Source organism: Amblyomma maculatum, chromosome 1, assembly GCF_055883805.1.
Source record: "Amblyomma maculatum isolate TAMU_Amacu chromosome 1, ASM5588380v1, whole genome shotgun sequence".
In the NCBI taxonomy this organism is placed as follows: domain Eukaryota; kingdom Metazoa; phylum Arthropoda; class Arachnida; order Ixodida; family Ixodidae; genus Amblyomma; species Amblyomma maculatum.
This window is the reverse complement of record NC_139344.1, coordinates 468,485,816-468,504,201: the sequence shown is the minus strand read 5'-3', so window position 1 is coordinate 468,504,201 and position 18,386 is coordinate 468,485,816. Positions and strand designations below refer to the sequence as shown.

Below are 18,386 nucleotides of genomic sequence, written 5' to 3'. Positions count from 1 at the left end.
CCCTTCTTGAAGCAGTGTGGGTTATGGCTGAGGTGCGGGTCAGACACTGAAAATGGTTTCCAATAACGGTCTTCCGAGTAGTCGTTATAAAAGCTGTCGCGACAAAAATTTGCAAAGCCTTCTAAATTAATGACTTTTCATCAGAGGTTACATTAGCCCGAAATTTTGTTTATTATTACTTTGTATGTATTGAATTTATCTTCTTTTCCTAATATATACTTTAAACAGTCTTGAAATTTGGTTTAAGCAGAAACACTTCTACTGCACAACCACGGCTTGAATATGCACATTAAGCAAAACCTGGATTTCTTGTTTTTGTTTTCTCTCTAGGCGTTCTAAAATGTCCGTTCACGAAGGTTTATTCTAGTAATAATTACAAAGTGACTGAAATCTGGCGAAAATTGTTTTGAAGGCGACAGATGTAGTTCGGCAAACAGCCATTTTTCCGCCAGTGGACCCCGCGTTAGGCGAACTGAGACGGAGAATCTCAGCGCGTGACGAAATCTGTGGAGTGCAAAGAACGCGCCATGCAACAGGAAAAAGCGAGCAACGAGGGACGAAGAAAAGCTCGTCCCCAGAGCGAGTTAGTCCAACAATTATGCAAGGCCTCGAACGCGTTTCACGCAGCGGTGCACGAAACTATCGCACCCGGAGCTCACGCGAGTCGCTGCCCGACAGCAGCAGCTCGTTCTTCTCCCCTTCTCTTTCTCTCCACCTTTCGTTCTCGCCCCGCCGTCTCGAAGCAGCAACGGAGAAGGGTTCCCGCGCTCGGGCCAAGTTCGGCGAACAAGACGCGCGCCTCCGATTTTCGGGGCTCCCTCGACGGTTCCTCGCCCTGTCATCGGCGAAGCCAGCGGCAGTCGAAGGCGCCCACAAAAACGCTTCGTCTCGTACATTGTGAGTGCATCACAAATCTTTGTTATACGGACGGTGGATTCGTACATGCTAGCTAGTCGTGCTTGCCGAGGGATGCTTAAACTCCCAATTAAGTTCTTGTCGATACCTTTTCAATAGGCGTTTTGCACTGAAGCTACTGTTGTAGGCGCATATTCTATTTAACTAAGCGTTTCGTGACTGCATATACGCAGTTCGTCGTTCATAAAAAACACACTCTGTCAGGATATAAGCTTGAAAAGGGCTCGGATGTTCCTGAACAGTGGTTGCGCGTATCTTTAAGGTATAGTGCTCGCTCGGCGTCTCAATCTTTCTTTTCATGTATCTGCTCCTTGCGTAAGCGGCGTTGTAGCTCTTGCGAATCGAAATGTGGTCGGCTCGGCTTCCGGTTTTAGCGCAGTGGGCTTATTTTCAATGTTTAGGCCTCAAATCTCAACTCCTCGCATTTCACAGATGCGAGAGGAGGCACGCACAACGGGATCCGCCGACCACGGCAGGGCGCGTGTCGACACGCTAAACACATGCTGACAGGCTGCGCGACGCTGCTTAGATGCAACCGGAAAACCAGTGATAACAGATCATTGCAATGCACAAGCTTCACGGTGGGCTTGAGGTTGTGACTGAAAGCGGCGAGCCAGTCAAAGATCCCGGGCTCCATAAAACGAATATCCCTGTATTTGGACCGAAACCGGTGCAGCTGCAAAGTGTATGTCACGTGATAAGCTCACGGTGGAGGCCGCCGATGCTGAGGCGAAGTGGCGACATGAGAGTCGGGACACTCCAGTTCACGCCAAAAAACTCAAAGCCAAAGGCCGTTGGAGGCAACGTGACAAGAAACAAAGGGTTTTCTTAAATCGTTCCAGAACAACTAGTTCGCTTAAAACCACTCTGTGCTTGGTCATCTGCAGTTCCGAGACCACTTCATGACATCATCATTGGCCTGTCACTGTACGCTGCAAAATGCGTTTCCAGCTTCATTGTCACATTGTGGTTGTGTGGCAGCTGCTACTGTATTTCACATTGATCTTATGGCATGTTTACTTTTACCATATCAGCTGAATACCGGTCACGCACCATACCGCTCGAGCTTTGTGCCAGACAGTGGGTATTATTGAACGCCAGCCTGAATGGAACGTTCTCAGTTCCTCAGGAATGGTCGCAACTATGCCCTTGGCGTCGACAATAGCTTCGTGCGTCGGAGATATCGAATGCGAATCGTGCTGGTTTTAACTGTTTTAAAACCGAACGGATAACACGTCTAAATATTGAACAGGCGAAAGACACAGAAACAGAAAAAAAATTAGAGGGCCTCTTAGATATTTCTTAACAGGAGAACGGCGAAAGCCTAAACGTCCTCTCTTATCATTTGCCCCTCATCGTTTGCCACCTATCGGCGTTCGTTTCAGTGCTACATATAATTATAATTGGTTTACAGGAAAGGAAAGGCGCAGTATCTGTCACATACCATTGCTCCTGTCGAGTGGCGTTGCTTGCCGTGCGTTCGTGTGGCATTGTATATAGCCGGAACCCTAGGAAAGAACTAATCTAGTGGCATCTTGCGGAAAATGACAGATCTCGCATACAGATCTCGCGCACGGGATTTCGTTATCCGTAAGCCTAGAAAGGCTTTCGCCTCAAAAGTACACTGGAGAGCGCTGGACTAACAACTGTGCTTTACTTGAAAAAACGGTCGGCCAAGAAACCAAATGAATATGCGAATCAAATTATTTCGAGAAAACCAGTAAGTGTTGAGCCAACACACTATTACAGGACGCCGACAATTATATAGGCACGCAAGACCACTTATGTCGCCCCCTATATCTATCTACATGCGCACACTGTTGCTTAATAATGTAATCTTTTTATTGGTGAGTAATAGTAACAGTGTAGTAATGCACATTTCACTCTCTTCATCCTAATGTGATAAGCCTCCACAAGCTTTCTTTCCTGCCTGCTCTTTCTTTTTCCGATATTGAAACACTGTCAAAGCCAGGAACACGGTTTTCACATTCTCTGCAGTGACAAGGGATCTCATTTTGATATGACACATTTTTCAGTGAGCTCACGTGTCCACGTGCACGGTCATTTACGCATCTGCCGGTTTGACCCATGTATGCACTAACACAAGAGCGGTGAATCATATATGACACGTGTGGCACAAGGGGCGAACTTGTGGGTATGCATGACAGAGCACGCATTGCATTCGTTTTCGCTCTTGGATATTCTTGAACACAGGTGAGAAAGCCTAGGGTGCCGTAAAGACCACTTTCACCCCATGCCGTTCTGCTACCTTTTTTAGGTTATGGGAAATGCCGTGAAGATAGGGCACTCCTTGGACTTTTTCTTTCTCCAGCTTAGTACCTTCTCGGTTTTCATTTTCTGCAGCAGCGACTCGACAAGTGCTTGCACCAAGTGATCCACATAGCCTGCCTCACCCAGAACAAAAAAGCCCCTTTGCCGTATGCCTCCTCACTCTAAACTGATCAAAAGAGGTATAGCCAGCCTTTGCATGAGCAATTCCATGCAGAAGAGCTGCCCACGTAGAGTGAAAGACTGCTTTCGCCAACAAGCCGTTCGTCTAAGTGAGGCAGGCTATCCGGAGCAAGAACTCTACAGAACAGGCACGGAGGGCCCACTTCATACGGGACCCTCCTTTGCCCAGTTCATACTGGGCCCTTCGTTACAGCCCCCTCGTGAGCTGGAAAGAAATGGCGGATCTCGAGACTGGTTCCGAAAATTGAACAGATCATCTCCTTCCTGATTTTCCTTAGAGCTATGTATAGGAATCTAGAATGCTTGAATGGTGTTCTTCGCATCGTATGCTTAATCCTAAAGCCAGCCTTACACTTCGCCACTCAAAGCACAAAACTTTGTACTCGCCCAAAGAGGTGAAAAAAAAAAAAATCTCTAAATGGTTTTAGGTAGTTCTGACCGATTTAGGTTGGTTTCAGCTGGTTCCAGCTTGTACTCAAGCGACATATAACTGGTTCCAGGTGCCTACCAGTTGGAATTCATTGCGTCCCAGTTGCAATGATGGTGAAGTGGAAACCAGTTGACATTTGTCAATTATGGTGTTGAGTTCAGTTGTGCCTTTAATGTGAGCCTAAGCAGTGAATACTATGACAAAAACAATAAATTGTTAGTTGGAGATTAGGACCGCGCATAGCGGACAGCCGTCTGAGCAATTTGTCGCTGCTGAGTGTGGAGACGCAGATTCTCAGGTGGGTACACGTTAGAAGTCTCATTTCTAAATTCTCCCAGCAAAGGCTAGAAAGCGCTTATAAAAATGCAAATACCTTTCTTCACTTGCTTAAAAGTGGAATGAAAAAAAAAGAAAAGCAGACATGTTATACGAATACGTGGCCCTTTTAAGGTGAATTGCTATGAAATATTTGAAGTGATATTTTCTTCTTTGTGTAAAAGAGTAATGTTTCTGTAAAATATTAGGATGACATTTAAGCTTCGCTTTAGGAACAGACGCGTGAGTGCGGCTTAAGCATATTCACCGTATTTCAACGCGATAGCATTAGAGAGCCCGTTCGCCGGCGCTGGCGTTGCGAGCGAACAGTAACGAGCATGGCGCTCACAGGCTGACATGTCCTAAAGTCCGGTTACTTTAACATGGCCGAACACTAACTGGACGCAGGGTTGCCGGACATTACGTTTGGCAGGAGCTGCCAACTCAGGCCTCTACTTTCATATGGGAGCGTGATGTCAGAATCAGCCTGCTAGGACCCTTGTATTCACATTACCTCTATGCAACGCGGGCACGTTTACACGATTTATATATGGGCTGGTAGCCTACACTATCGCGTTGTACCCTTTAAGGCGAAACTCAAGTACCTCCCATTCAAAGGAAAGCGCACGTGCACGAAGGAGCAGCCGCAAGGGGATTTAGCGCTGTCCCATATAATACCCTTAGAAGTGGAGCTTAAGCATCATATTCTTCTCGAATGCCGTCAACGACTGCTCCGGCTTCTCGGCGGAACGAGCTGCATACGCGACCTTGTAAAACGGAATATTATTCCGTAAATTGAAAGCAGGAATTTCGTGTGATACGTGGGAAAATTGTGTGCAAAATATGTCTTTCTAAATGCATACCATCTGTATATTATGTAAATGTGGATCACTGACTATTTGAGCATGTTAAAACTAGTTTCGTGCCAGTTCACTGATGATGTGATTTTCCACAGTCCTTAACATTTCGAAAAAGATTAAGTTCCACGCAGGATGACAAAGTCTCGAGTAATAAACATTATTTGCTGTACTTTAAGTCAGCATATTGAACATATATTATCGCATTTTCTGTACAACGCTGACGACCTTCAATTCATCTTACTGGGTGAATTCGCAAAGGTATTAGACGATTGGTAGCGTGTTTACGGTAAGAATTCTCGAACAGCTAACGAACAACAGCAACATCCCTACTGCATCTGTGCTCATATACACCCGATTGCCTTGAGCTACAGAATTACCCAAAACAGCTGTTCAATAAAATATTTTGCACGATTGCGCGTTTTGATTTTCGAGGCAGCAGGTCCTGTTTCTAGTCTCTTAGGTTTGTCCCCCACCCCAAAACTGCTTCTAAGAAATAAAGTTCAAAAGAGATCGTGTGTCACGTGGGAAGCTGGACGGGTCAAGCGTTTTCGTGGCCACTCCTTTCTCGAAACTACTGTATGATTGTTTTATAGACTTTTTCGCGTTAAACTTCTTACTCAGGCTAGGCTGCAGCCATGTCCTTGTTCCTTGCTCTACGCATTCTCGCTACCTGTGTGTCACTCTATACTCGATAGGCTGTCAAGCTGGTCTCCCGAGACGATGCTATCGGTGTTGCAGATGTCTGCTATCCACTGTTTTTGCACTCTTTCGTCTCACAAGCCCTCATATTGTTTGTTATTCGTGAGGAAATCACTGTGGACACAGGCGTTCGTTTTTTTTTGTTTGTTGGGTCGCTCATACGATTAGGGGCGTTGCATTCGCGCATCGAAGCGAGTCTGTGGCCGAATAGCAATGGCGTAATCAGATCGTCAGCTCCATGGTCAATGCCCTGTGGGGCGCCGTCATGCACTGCGCATCCTGGAAAGCTTAACTCGCCGAGCCATTCGTAGGTACTCAAAGGTTCCTAATAAAATAGCCAGAACGGAATTTCGGCATCACTTCTTCCTTTTTTCTACAGCTCATTAAGCTTAGCTTATTTGCGATTAAAATAATCAGATACAAAGGAAATGAAAGGCCGCTTCATCCATTAAATTGTATTACTTTACGAAGTAAATAAATTAAAAACGTTAGGTTTCGCGCGGCATTCGCACCCACGACCGTTGGGTTCCGAGAAAAACGGTCTACCCACTAGGCCACGCAACGCTTACTTGTAAGACTCAGAAATAGGCCGGGGTTTGCATGTATGCCGTGCAGTTATTGCAATTCACACAAAACTCACGATGAGACATTAGGTTGGGTGACTCATATAATTTAATGTCCGAAAGCGAGGAAGGGGGGGGGGGGGGGGTGCTGCTGAAATGTCGACTACCAGGGACTCTTTCTCTTTAATGTGAACAGACACCGCACAGTACACGGGCTGCTTACATCTCGTTTTCGCCTCCTTTTAAAAGCGGTGGGCGCTGCCAGGATTGAAACCAAGTAATTTATTCTCTGGCTTTCACAGCATGTCAGTAGTTATTCAATTGAATTCAGTTTATTTCCGTCAAAGCGGCAGAGGCTTGAACAAAAGTGAAAAACACTTCAGTTGACGAGGTTCAAGCCCCTGTGTACAAGGCATACAGCGGTCGTACAATATACAGCATGCAGCGGTCGTAAATGTTTACACAAGCAGTGCATATTCTGCAGGACAATTTTTATAGAAAAAATAAATGTGCAAGGACATTGCATGAACTGAAGCAAACATAATAAAATAAGAACGCTACATTTGCAGGTTAAAAAATTGCTTAATCAGTGTAATGAACACAACACATATATACAGGATGGACAAAAAGAAAGGAAAGAGAAATCATCATCATTATACAATTCTTAACGAAGGTACCATCTTTCTTATGATGCAAAAAAAGGCTTCAACTTTGGCATACTAACATTTTCTATATTTATATTGTGAGTGTGGAGATAATTAAGTAACGATGCAAGTGGAAATTCCATCATTTGACGGCTAAAGGTAGTGCGTAAAAAAGGAACTTTCCAAATTTCTGGTGACTGGGATGTATACCTACCCTCCCTTAAACTCAAATTCGCAATGGATGTGATAAAGGCCTCATTGTTATGTAGACCTTGCTTGTACCTTCTGGCCAAGGTGAAAGAGTAAAGATTATGTATGGGAAGTATTTTAAACTCCGTGAAAAGGCTTCTGGTGTGTGTATTTGGTTCTGCACCTGCAATGAGTCGAACGGCTTTCTTTTGTAGAATGAAAATTTGATTTAAATTTGTGAAAATAGTGTTACCCCAAAGAAGAAAACAGTAATTTACATTGGACATAAATAACGAATTAAACAAATGAAGTTTACCAGCAGGCGGTAAGAAATGTTTGAATTTAGCTAGTATACCCACGGTACCTTCTGTAATTTTGATGCACAAGACATCCATATATGTTATTGGGTCGTGTGTTGTGTAAGTGGTTTTCTCGCATTTCTTGCTTTTTTTATTCGTTATATTGAACGTCAATGCGGGTTTGGTAGCTAAGGCATCTGAAGATTCACGTGAGTGCCTGGCTATGTTTCGTCCTTTTATTTTTCTACGCACCTGATTGTAGGAGGCATTAACATCCTTTATTGAGCTGTATCTTTGGTGCCTCGTGATACAATGAGTGGGTAGAAACGTGCATCAGACACAGCTCTATTAGCACGTGAGACGTTCAGCCGTGGCCCTGTTACCTCCGTTATGCCATTGCGGTAATGCACTGTGAAGGGCTAGTTGGTTCATAATAATTGAACGAGTAAAACTGCGCGAAAAAGACGGGACGTAAGAAACACACAGGCACAAACAAGGCACAGACTTCCAACTAGTTTTATTCACGAAACAGCTGGCTTATATAGCCTCTCAACAAAACAAAAACATTATCGAGAAAAAAAAAAACGCTGGACGGTTACAACAGCACATGAATCAAAGCGACTGTGGAACCCGAACATGTCCTTCCAGATACTCTATCTTCTGTCTTGATAGTGATAGCGACGGTGAACTGATGCAGTCGTCACCATTTTTGGCGATTAGGAAGGCCTCGATGGCCTCCCTTTCAGATTTGTCCCTTGCCCTACCGAAGAAGGCGGTTCTATCCAGACAGGGGTCACATCCACAGCTCTTGCAATGCAGATGTAAATTGCTACCTGTGCCGGTGCGCATAGACCTATTGTGTTCAAGGGCCCCCGCTCATTGAAACACCGGCCTGTTTGGCCGATGTATAGCCGGCCGCAAGATAGAGGTATCTGGTAGATAACCCCGGAGGCATACCTGGTGAACTTGGTCTGATGGTTCATCCTGCACGTGCTGTGCTCTCGAGAGAAAAGGAACGAAGAGACACGGAGCACAGCACGTGCAGGATAAACTATCAGTCCAAGTTCACCAGGTGTGCCTCCGGGGTTATCTACAAGATACCTCTATCTTGCGGCCGGGTATACACCGGCCTAACAGGCCGGTGCTTCAATGAGCGGGGGCCCTTGAACACAATAGGTCTATGCGCACCGGCACAGGTAGCAATTTACCTCTGCATTGCGAGAGCTGTGGATGTGACCCCTGTCTGGATAGAACCGCCTTCTTCGGTAGGGCAAGGGACAAATCTGAAAGGGAGGCCATCGAGGCCTTCCTAATCGCCAAAAATTGTGACGACTGCATCAGTTCACCGTCACTTTCACTATCAAGACAGAAGATAGAGTATCTGGAAGGACATGTTCAGGTTCCACAGTCGCTTTGATTCTGCTATAATGTGCTGTTGTAACCGTCCAGCGTTTTTTTTTTTTCTCGATAATGTTTTTGTTTTGTTGAGAGGCTATATAAGCCAGCTGTTTCGTGAATAAAACTAGTTGGAAGTCTGTGCCTTGCTTGTGCCTGTGTGTTTCTTACGTCCCGTCTTTTTCGCGCAGTTTTACTCGTTCAGCCATTGCGGTGTTGAGCGAGACGGTGGTGTGTCCTGCGGTTGCCCGCGACCACCGAGTGGTGACGGATAGCACGGCTGGCTCCCAAGCGACTCGTTCGGTGAGCCTGCGTCAAGCGCTATTTTGCGCCGCGTGCCCTGCGCTCGCAGCATCCTCTTCTTGTAGTTCTGTTGGTACCATGCACAGTCGCAGCTAATCCGTCATCTCCGACTATTTGTGGCATTACTCAACTACAGTCGTATTTGCGGCAGCCGTTCCGTTGCGCACGAGACCGGACACTAAGCGCATGTTTTGCTTTGTTCGGAGCTCGCTTTTACGTCAGTGCAAGCCTTAGGTACATGGAAGCGACACCGCCACTTTCCATTCTTCGTAGAGGCAAAGGGTGCGTAGCTTGCCGGAAGTGCTATGGTGACGGGACGCCTTTGTCAACAGGCTTCCAAAAAGTCATTGTGAAAAGTGGTGGATTGGAGCCGCGCATAATTCAGTCCTCTTTTAGAAGTTCCCAACTTCCATGTATACAGACGAGCGTCAGCCCGTACGTCAGCGGAGATGCGGCAGCGCTGGCGACAGCAGTGAATTCCGTGGCGTAGGCAAAAGCCCGAGCCGTCCGCATGGATGCGCGGCGCTTGTTGTGTTTTCGGGCATAATTTCCGATATTTCTGCAAGCTATGGTGCGGTTGATTGCGCCACGAGGCACAAAAAACAAAATGGCTCTTGTTTTAACATGTTTCTTGCGGTCGGATAAAGATGAGAGCGAAGGGCGCTGAGCGAGACAAGTAAACAATTTTCGGTGACGGATTGCCTTCACGGCTAACGTGCGTTGCACCTCTGCACTGCAACTAGATGAATTTGTTTGTAACCCTTAATTGTCGTGATTGCTTTTCAGCCACACGACGAATAGCGCGAGAACAAACGCCTGCAGCTCGTGCCCGTTTTGATATACAAGTCATAAGAAGTTTAGTTGTGATACATTCCGTGTGCGTATGATCACGCAGGGAAGCTGCACTGTGAGTTCATTCATCTGCAGTATTGCCCATGCATATGTTCACTCAGAAAAGGATGAAAAACCTGTCGCGAAGGTAACTGCAATTACCTTCAGTGATCACTCCAGCGCGATATTGCCGAAATAACAGGCCACCGGACTTCAGTAGCTTTTCTCTGCTTTTATTTTCGCGAGTTTCAACGAGTGACTCAACATTGGTTCTGTATTAAAATCGCTATGATCCGCGCAGTCGCGCAGCGTTATTTTTCATATTCTTAAATTTGCTATTTGGAGGTCATTAAGATCCTGACGAACGATTTAAATATCCGCGTACAACCTAGCTCTGATCGAGAACGATATTTAAGTATATATGGTACATGAAGTTCAATGTCCCAAAGTGGAATCGGCTAGGAGGGGTGTAAAATAAGCATAATAAGATGACGAGCATTCGAAGAAAAAAATTTAAGTATATTCAAAAACAGCAGATCGAGCAAATTTCTCTGCAAGCGATCGTAGAGAACGTTAATTTCAATCTGCACTCATACGTTTCTCCTGGAGAGCAAAGAGAACAAAATGAGAGCATTGTTACGGGCCTTCATGTGCAAATTAACCTGTGAATCACCTTGGCCACGTCTGTGATATGAGACAGACGTCAAACATCTTTTTTATCGAGCAGGCGAAAACAAGTTGGCAGCGCACTAGGCGAACATGTTACACAGAACTGAACGATTGAGTTCTTAATAAATATGAAATTCTATTACATAAGTTGCCGGTAAAGATAGCTATAGAAATGTATTTTTTACTTCATTATATATAGTTGCTCATAATATTGTTCCTTAAAGTGGAAGTGCTTGAAGCAGTAGAAAGGCAGTCAAAAGAGTCGTCATATGAAAAACACACTTCCAGTCATTCATATCGACTTCCTCCTCGCATGAGCTAGGAATAGGCCCGGGAGGTGAGCAGTGTTGACTATAAGTCTTCCTTCTAGATTGTGCTTTCTCGTTTTTGTTTAACTTAATCACTCACTGCAGTCGCCTACGTACCGTAGCCGCGCGCTGTTGAGCTCATGGAGAAGGAAGCCAATTCAGCGCTCTTCGCCAGGTAATTCTAGCAGTAATCGGCTGATAACGAGTTAGGTGGGCGGATAAGATTAAGAAGTTCGCAGGGGTCAAGTGGATGCAGCTAGCACAGAACCGGGTTAAGTGGATAAATATGAGAGAGGCCTTCGCCCTGCAGTGTGTATAATCAGGCTGATGATGATGATGATGATGATGATGAACGAGCTGAAATACCCTTTAGGCATAAACCAAACTACTTCTACGCACACGCGAAGCTTACGCTTTACAATATTTGCACGCGCGAACTGATTTCGAAGGCAGCGTCGCTTGGCGCACTGTAGGCACACTGCACTTTTGCCTACACCCCAAGTTGGATGGATGGAACATAGGAGCGTTCCCTTTGAAACGAGGTGGTAGCAGTAGCTATCATGCTCATTTTTCTCCCTATATCTTAATTATTGATTTAGAATGGTTAACTAAACCATCATGCTATTTATTAAATTTTTGTTCATACATTACTAACATTATGTCACTTCTCTTCTTTTAAGCCACCAATCTTCCAGTCGTTTTTTGCTAGTTTCCACCGCCGGTTTATTCACCCGGCCACTGTTATCTTTAAACCCCAGAGCTTCAGGAACAGTGATTGCGCCTGCATCAACTTCCGGATGGATACCATTACATTCGAGTATAATATGGTCAATTGTTTCACTAGAGTTTCCACATACAGCACATGCGTCATCTCCATTGTTAAATTTCTTTTTGTAGCTGAGTGTTCTAAGGCACCCTGACCTAGCTTCAAAAAGTAGGGCACTGCCTCTTGAGTTATCAAAGAAATCTTCCTTCCTGATCTGCATTTTCCACTTTCGGTATAATTCCACACTCTGTTTCTTTTCCATCGAATTTATCCAATTTTTACCTTCTGTGTTTTTCACCTGTTGCTTAATGCTCTTTATTTCTCCGTCTTTGTGACTAGCATACTTACTAGTGAGTTTCCTAGTTCTTTTCTTCCATTGTGAGTCAACGCTTTTTAAGTACAGGTATTTAAATACTTTAGCTGCCCATCTGTTACTGTCCAATTTCCTCAAGCGTTCCTCATATAATATTTTACTCTGAGTTTCCCGTACTTCGAAAGATGCCCAGCCCATATCTCCCTGTACCGCCTCATTTGTAGTTTTGCCGTGGGCACCTAGTGCTAATCGTCCAACGGATCTCTGATTTGTTTCTAATGTCGACTGTACCCCTGATTTTAGGCACAAAACCGCATTTCCGAAAGTAAGTCCGGGCACCATAATTCCTTTCCAAGTACCCCTCAAAACCTCGTACCTATTGTATCCCCACAATGCCTTATGCTTCATTATCCCGGCATTCCTTCGCCCTTTGGCCTTAAGTGATTGCTCATGCTTTCCAATGTTTGCAAATCCTTCGTTTACCCATACCCCCAGATACTTATATTCTGCTACTCTAGGTATTTCATGGCCTTGTATTTTAAGACCCTGATCAGTTGAGCCGTTGAGATTCACCAAACCCGACTTAACTGCGTTGAAACTGAAGCCTAGAGCGTCCCCTTCGTCTCCGCAATACTTAACCAGAGTTTGCAATTCTGCCAGACTCTCAGCTAGCAGCACAATATTGTCTGCATACATCAAACCGCGGAGGCGCTGCTCTACCGCCTTTCCACCTAATCTATATGACAGGTTAAAACCTAGGTTACTGTCTTGTATCCTCTGTTCCGGGTTTATCATATAAAGCATGAACAGCACCGGTGATAGAGGACAGCTTTGTCTTAATCCTTTGCATACTTTGACATCCCCCGTACTTCTTATCCCTTCCCACGTAGTTTCTACTTTGTTATCCCGGTATATTTCCTGTAGGAACTCTATTATCTCATAACCGATACCTTCTTCTTTTAATATGTTCCACAGGAGTTCCCTGCTTACGTTGTCGTACGCCCCGTTTATGTCCAGGAAGCCAAATACAAAGGCCTGCCGCTGCCGATCGCAGCGCCAGCTTTGTTTACAAACATGACTCTTGTGTATAGGCACTGCGCTGACACCACAAAATATAGCCTGCTCTGCTTAAATGTCTCCTCATTGGAATTTGGGAAAATGTGTTTTCTCAAGACCTACACGAAATGTGACCTAACTACCAGTCTTCAAGAACAAAATGTATTTATTCCGCCGCTTTACCCTCCGCTATTGCCCGTGAAGTTGCCCTGTACTTGCATGGCCTTCGAGATCACCTCTGATCAGCTGCTGAGTGACCGAGGACGCGTCTCCCTTTCTAACGTCGTTGAAGCTCTACTGGCCGAATGTTGCATCATAGATCGGACCACCACAGCCAGTCTAGGCCTCCACAAGCGAGCTCGAGCAGCGCAGCGGCATTTCGCGTTCTTATCCTCGTCTTTGTGATATTCTCGCCTAGTTCACCCTCGTCTTCGTAATATCCTCGCATAATTCACTCCAATATATACAACATTAACAAGCTTAGCCCTTACTAAGTATCTACATCTGCCCTCAGTTTTGAAAAGAGCTCCTTTCTAAGTTAAGGACAGCTAGACAGACTGATTATCTGGAAGCGCGTGACGAAATATATTTTCTTTCGTTTCCACGGAGCGCACTCACCGGAAAAATGAGCACGCTGTCTTTAGCATTCATACTTGCAACTGTAGTCCAAAAGAATTTACTGCTGGGCTAGTTGGTTTTCATTCATTGTACTAACATCATTTAGCGCAAAACACACACCAGACAAAAGAAAGAAACACACAGAACAAAACACGGGCGCCCGTGTTTTGTCATGCGTGTTTCTCTTACGTCTGGACTCTGATGTGTATTTTGAGCAAAATAGTATTATTACAAAGTGTCGCTGCAACTTTCTGTCACAACAAAACCTTGCTGCAAGCACAATTTCCTGCATTGTTTCTTTCGTGGTCTTTCTTCTCGGAAAATGTTTTAACAAGACACTGCGGAATATTTTCTCTAGTGAAAAAATAAAAATCGCGCGATTTATGTCTGTGACGTTAACTATGTAGCAACGTTATGTTGTCACTGGTTTATCTATTTATTTGTTGCTATAGCAGGAGACATATTGAAGGAGTATTACATGAATGAGTGGGTTGCAGTGTGTGACATTGCTTCAATTGATGATGAATAGTTTACTATGAAGCGCTACGTAGCCGGGAAAGTCATTTCAGTCTTTTGGAATGTAAAAAAAGGTAAAGATTTCTGATGTTCAGAAGCGGGTGTGGGCGCAAGAGGCGTGGTCGTTTAATCGTTCCTGTGGTTGGAGGTGCGGTAGATCTTAGTGATAATAGTTTGGTGCGCGACATGATAACATAATTTGTGATATACAAATGGTCCTGCGATCTAACATCGGTCATTCCGTTTGCGAGATGAGCATTACATTTCAGTTTGATGACGTTTTTATTATTTTGATTAGGGTTTCATATAGCACACACATATTATATTTGGCGCTGTGCAACTGTTACATAAGCTAATGCTTTCAGTGATGATTATACTAGACACATAGTGCACCGAATATATTCGAGAACGCTATTTGCTTATTTCGTGGTAAGTGTTACGCGGTTTCGTTACTATTTAAGATCATGCATTATATGAAGGTCGAGATAGGTATACGCGTTACAGCGGCGCTTTTAAGTTAGCAATTCCGCACTTTAGAATGAAGCCTGTGAAAGTAACGCAGCGAGGTTTTCCCACGTCATTGCGCCATTTATTTCACCAGGATGCAATACGTCAGATTGAGGAAGCTGGTGACCACTGTCAACAATTACAAGGTGATAATCAGCACAACAGCAAATTGGCGCATAAAACGTCGGTTATATAACTAAAAAAAGGTGGGACCACAGGACTATGATCTGATGTACATAACAAATAACAGGCAAGTGGAAAACTGTGCATTTGTTAGAGAGAACACACTGCTGACCTTTAGGTAGAAAACTTCGGAGCCAGCCAGGAACCAAGCAACAGAGATGAAATCGCGATAGTTAAAAAAAAATGGCAGTGGCTTAGCTCGACTATGCCAGGATATACATAGCGTTAGGCTACTACGCCACGGAGGCGCACAGCTGGGCACGCGCCGGCGCCAGTGCGTCTGCCGCGGCTAAGACGTCACGCCTCTGGAATGCACAGACTGAGGGTATACTATCCTCTAGCTGCTTAGTTCTTCTACTCGCGTCTTTTGCCTTCACGTCGAAAGCAAAATAAAGTTCAGCATGTATGCTGACGATATTAACATCTGGATGAACAATGGAAGTGATGCAGAAATTGAGTGGAGCCTGCAGAGAGCTGCAGACGCCGTGGTGAAGTATGCAGCCGACAGAGGACTAGCATGCTCACCGCAGAAGTTGAAGGTCTTTAGGTACAACACCAACAGCAGAGACAAAAAGCCAATAAACATCAAAGTAATAGTAGAGGGCCTAGAGGCGCCGAAGGTCGAGGAGATGAGGGTCCTGGGTATGGTTATCAATCATAAAGGCAACAATACCAATACCATAAAGAAATTAGCAACATATGCGGATCAAGTGCAAGGCATATTCAGAAGGATAGCAGTAAAAGGGAGAGGCTTAAAAGAGAGAAGCCTCCTATGAATATCACAGGCGTACATAACAAGCAGAGTCTGATATGCAATGCCGTACTTAAATATGAACAAAGAGAACATAGATAAACTAGACAGGATATTGAGGAAATGTGCCAAGAGGGCCCTCTTCCCATATCCACATCAACGGAACGTCTTGAGAAAATGGGTATCCAGAACAGATGGGCCGAGCTAGCTGAGGGAGTTAGAATAGCTCAGCTGGAGCGACTTAGCCAATCTGAAACAGGAAGAAAAATACTAGAGTGGATAGACATAACACCGGCAAACACTGCTCATAAGACAGTGGATATCCCGGAATAGATAAGAGCCATGATACGCGTCCCGCCTATGCCAAAAAATATGCACCCCGAATATAACAAAGAGAGGCGCGGGCATAGAGCCAGAGCCTACGAGAAAAGAATGGGAGAACAACCAGCAGAACAAGTGGCCTACGTAGATGCTGCATGTGGACGGCAAGGAGCAGCCGTATTCGCAGTAGTCGACGGAACAGGAGCACCTGTATTATCGGCTTCAAGCCGCGCGAGAGACGCCAACGCAGCGGAGGAATTGGCAGTAGCGCTCGTTTGTGTCGGCACCAAGGCTAAATTCATACTATGCGATAGCAAAAATGCGGTCAGAAATTTTGGGAAGGGAAGAATATCAGAAGAAGCTAAACGAGTCCTCGAATCGAGACCGCTTGAGCGCAACGTGGAAATTATATGGATACCAGCACATGAATCCATCGCAGGGAATGAGGCTGCTCACGAGTTTGCCCGAGCTCTCTATCACCGGGCGGCTGCCGAGCAGCCCTCTTGCATGGATATAAAAGATAGCCTAATCTCGTATAAAGAGGTTACAGAGCACTATAAACTAAGCAGAAGGGTCTATCCGCCGCCAGACCGTTCCCTCGGAAACGGGGAGGCAATTGCATGGAGGAGGCTACAAGGGGGCAATCATATCAGTCCCTTTTGGGTATATGCAAGAATTTCAAAAGATGAAAAGGATCTACATTGCATAACATGTGGGAGATGGGGCACTCTAGATCATATTATTTGGGAATGTAACAACAGCCCAGGAGCTAAAGAAAATATAGATAGAGACGCCTGGGAGACCCTGCTGCGAAGCGAGGACCCCGCTCAGCAGCAGCAAGCCATCCGCCTGCCGACTGAGGCCGTGAAGCAACAATGTATATTCACCAGACCTTAGTTCGCGAGGCTCCTGAGTAAGGCTCCATCAGGCCTGCGTGCCGGGGAGTCCGAAACGGAGCTTCTTCTCGGTGGAAATAAAGGTTTTCAACAACAACAACACAGACTGAGGGGCTTTAGCACAGACCGGCGAGGCGCGCGCGCAGCGCCGGCGTGCCAGCTGCGTGCCGTGTGACGTCACTGCTCCTCGCGCTTGCGCAGCACGGCTCTCCAGGAGCCACGCGAAACTTCTCAACCTGGGCCAGTGTAGATAACGTTACAAAAAAGCCGTTTGTGTGAAACTGTCAAAGGCGTTTACGAAAGCTAAAGAGAGGGCATCCACAAAATGGTGGCATCAAGGTTGGAGCTTAGGCCAATAATAAAATAGAGTTGAATATCACAAGAAAAACTTTGTATAAAGCTGTGTTCAGGGGCGTGAAGGAATTTAACAAATACTTGATATTTCGTGATATGAGGGATTACATATTCCATTAGGTTTGATGGTACGCCAGGAATGGATATCGTACTTCAGACTAATTACAGGGTATTCAGCGCAATACACACAAGAAAGAGGACACCATGGGCGCTTTTTTAGCGAGTTTGGAAGATGTTGCAAAGTATAGGGGCTATGCGATAACCAATGCAGATGCCTTTCTTTTGCAAGTAAGGTTGTTCGTTAAAAGATATGAAAGTGCTGCAAAGATAAAATTCTAAAAGGGCTAAAAAAGTCATCTACCGAAATACCAGCGGCGTTTCGGAAAGGCACACCGTCACTTGCGTCAATGCATTTTTCAACAGACACAGATAGTTCTATTTGGGGCACTGAATAGAACAGGTCTTCCACGTCAACAGAGAAGGCATAATGTAATCAATGTGTTTAAAAAAAAAAAACTGTTCTGAATCACCCGAACGTTTGTTTATTTATACATGTATTTATTTATACAGGTACCTGCAGCACGTCAAGGGCATTAATACAGGGCGGGACAATTGGAAGAAAACATGTCTTAAATTAACATCTAAAAAAAGCTCAAAACAGCTAACCACAGTTGCTAAAAGCCAGAAAGTAATAGAACATGTAACATCGACAAGTAATCTCGATGGGCGACGCGGTGCAAAATTCACATCTCAGTAAATGGAAAGGGTACGCTATCACATGAAGCGCAATGCTAGCCAAAAGAAACGAAATGGTATGAATCTACGGCAGACTATGTGACAATAAAGACAAACTCTGAACACGGTTTACATTCATCTATGCTCTTCGGAAGCCTATTTCAATGTGCGGAAGCATGCGAAAAAAAAAAAAAAAGAATTGCGGTAGATATTAGTTCCACATCGCATCTCCAGAACTTTCAACTCGTGATAATATTGTCTAGAGATGAAGTGGGGAAGGAAAATGTTCAAATTGTTATTTATTCCTGTGAGACCAGAAATAATTCGGAAAAAAGTCCTAATTGTGCAGTTACTCGGCGGTGGGCTGGTGTTTTCCAACCAAGGTTCTCTTCAATTAATGTAATACTGCAACGGCAGCTATAATTACCAGAAAAAAATCTTGCAGCGCGGTTTTGGACGCGTTCAATCTCTTCTATAA

General features: G+C 44.9%; 1 protein-coding gene across 2 annotated transcripts in view; it reads left to right on the top strand.

Moving 5' to 3' along the window:
* Window positions 1-742: 742 nt before the first annotated feature.
* The window catches only part of LOC146209918 (heat shock protein beta-1-like), a 58,158-nt gene continuing 40,514 nt past the window's right edge, over window positions 743-18,386 (top strand). Inside the window, exon 1 of one of the 2 annotated variants that reach the window (XM_084587469.1) lies at window positions 743-897. The gene's annotated coding sequence lies outside the window, so the exon portion shown is untranslated. Of the gene's footprint in view, window positions 898-10,781; window positions 10,922-18,386 lie in introns of those variants that run through there. The other variant, XM_084587470.1, reaches the window with a different exon arrangement.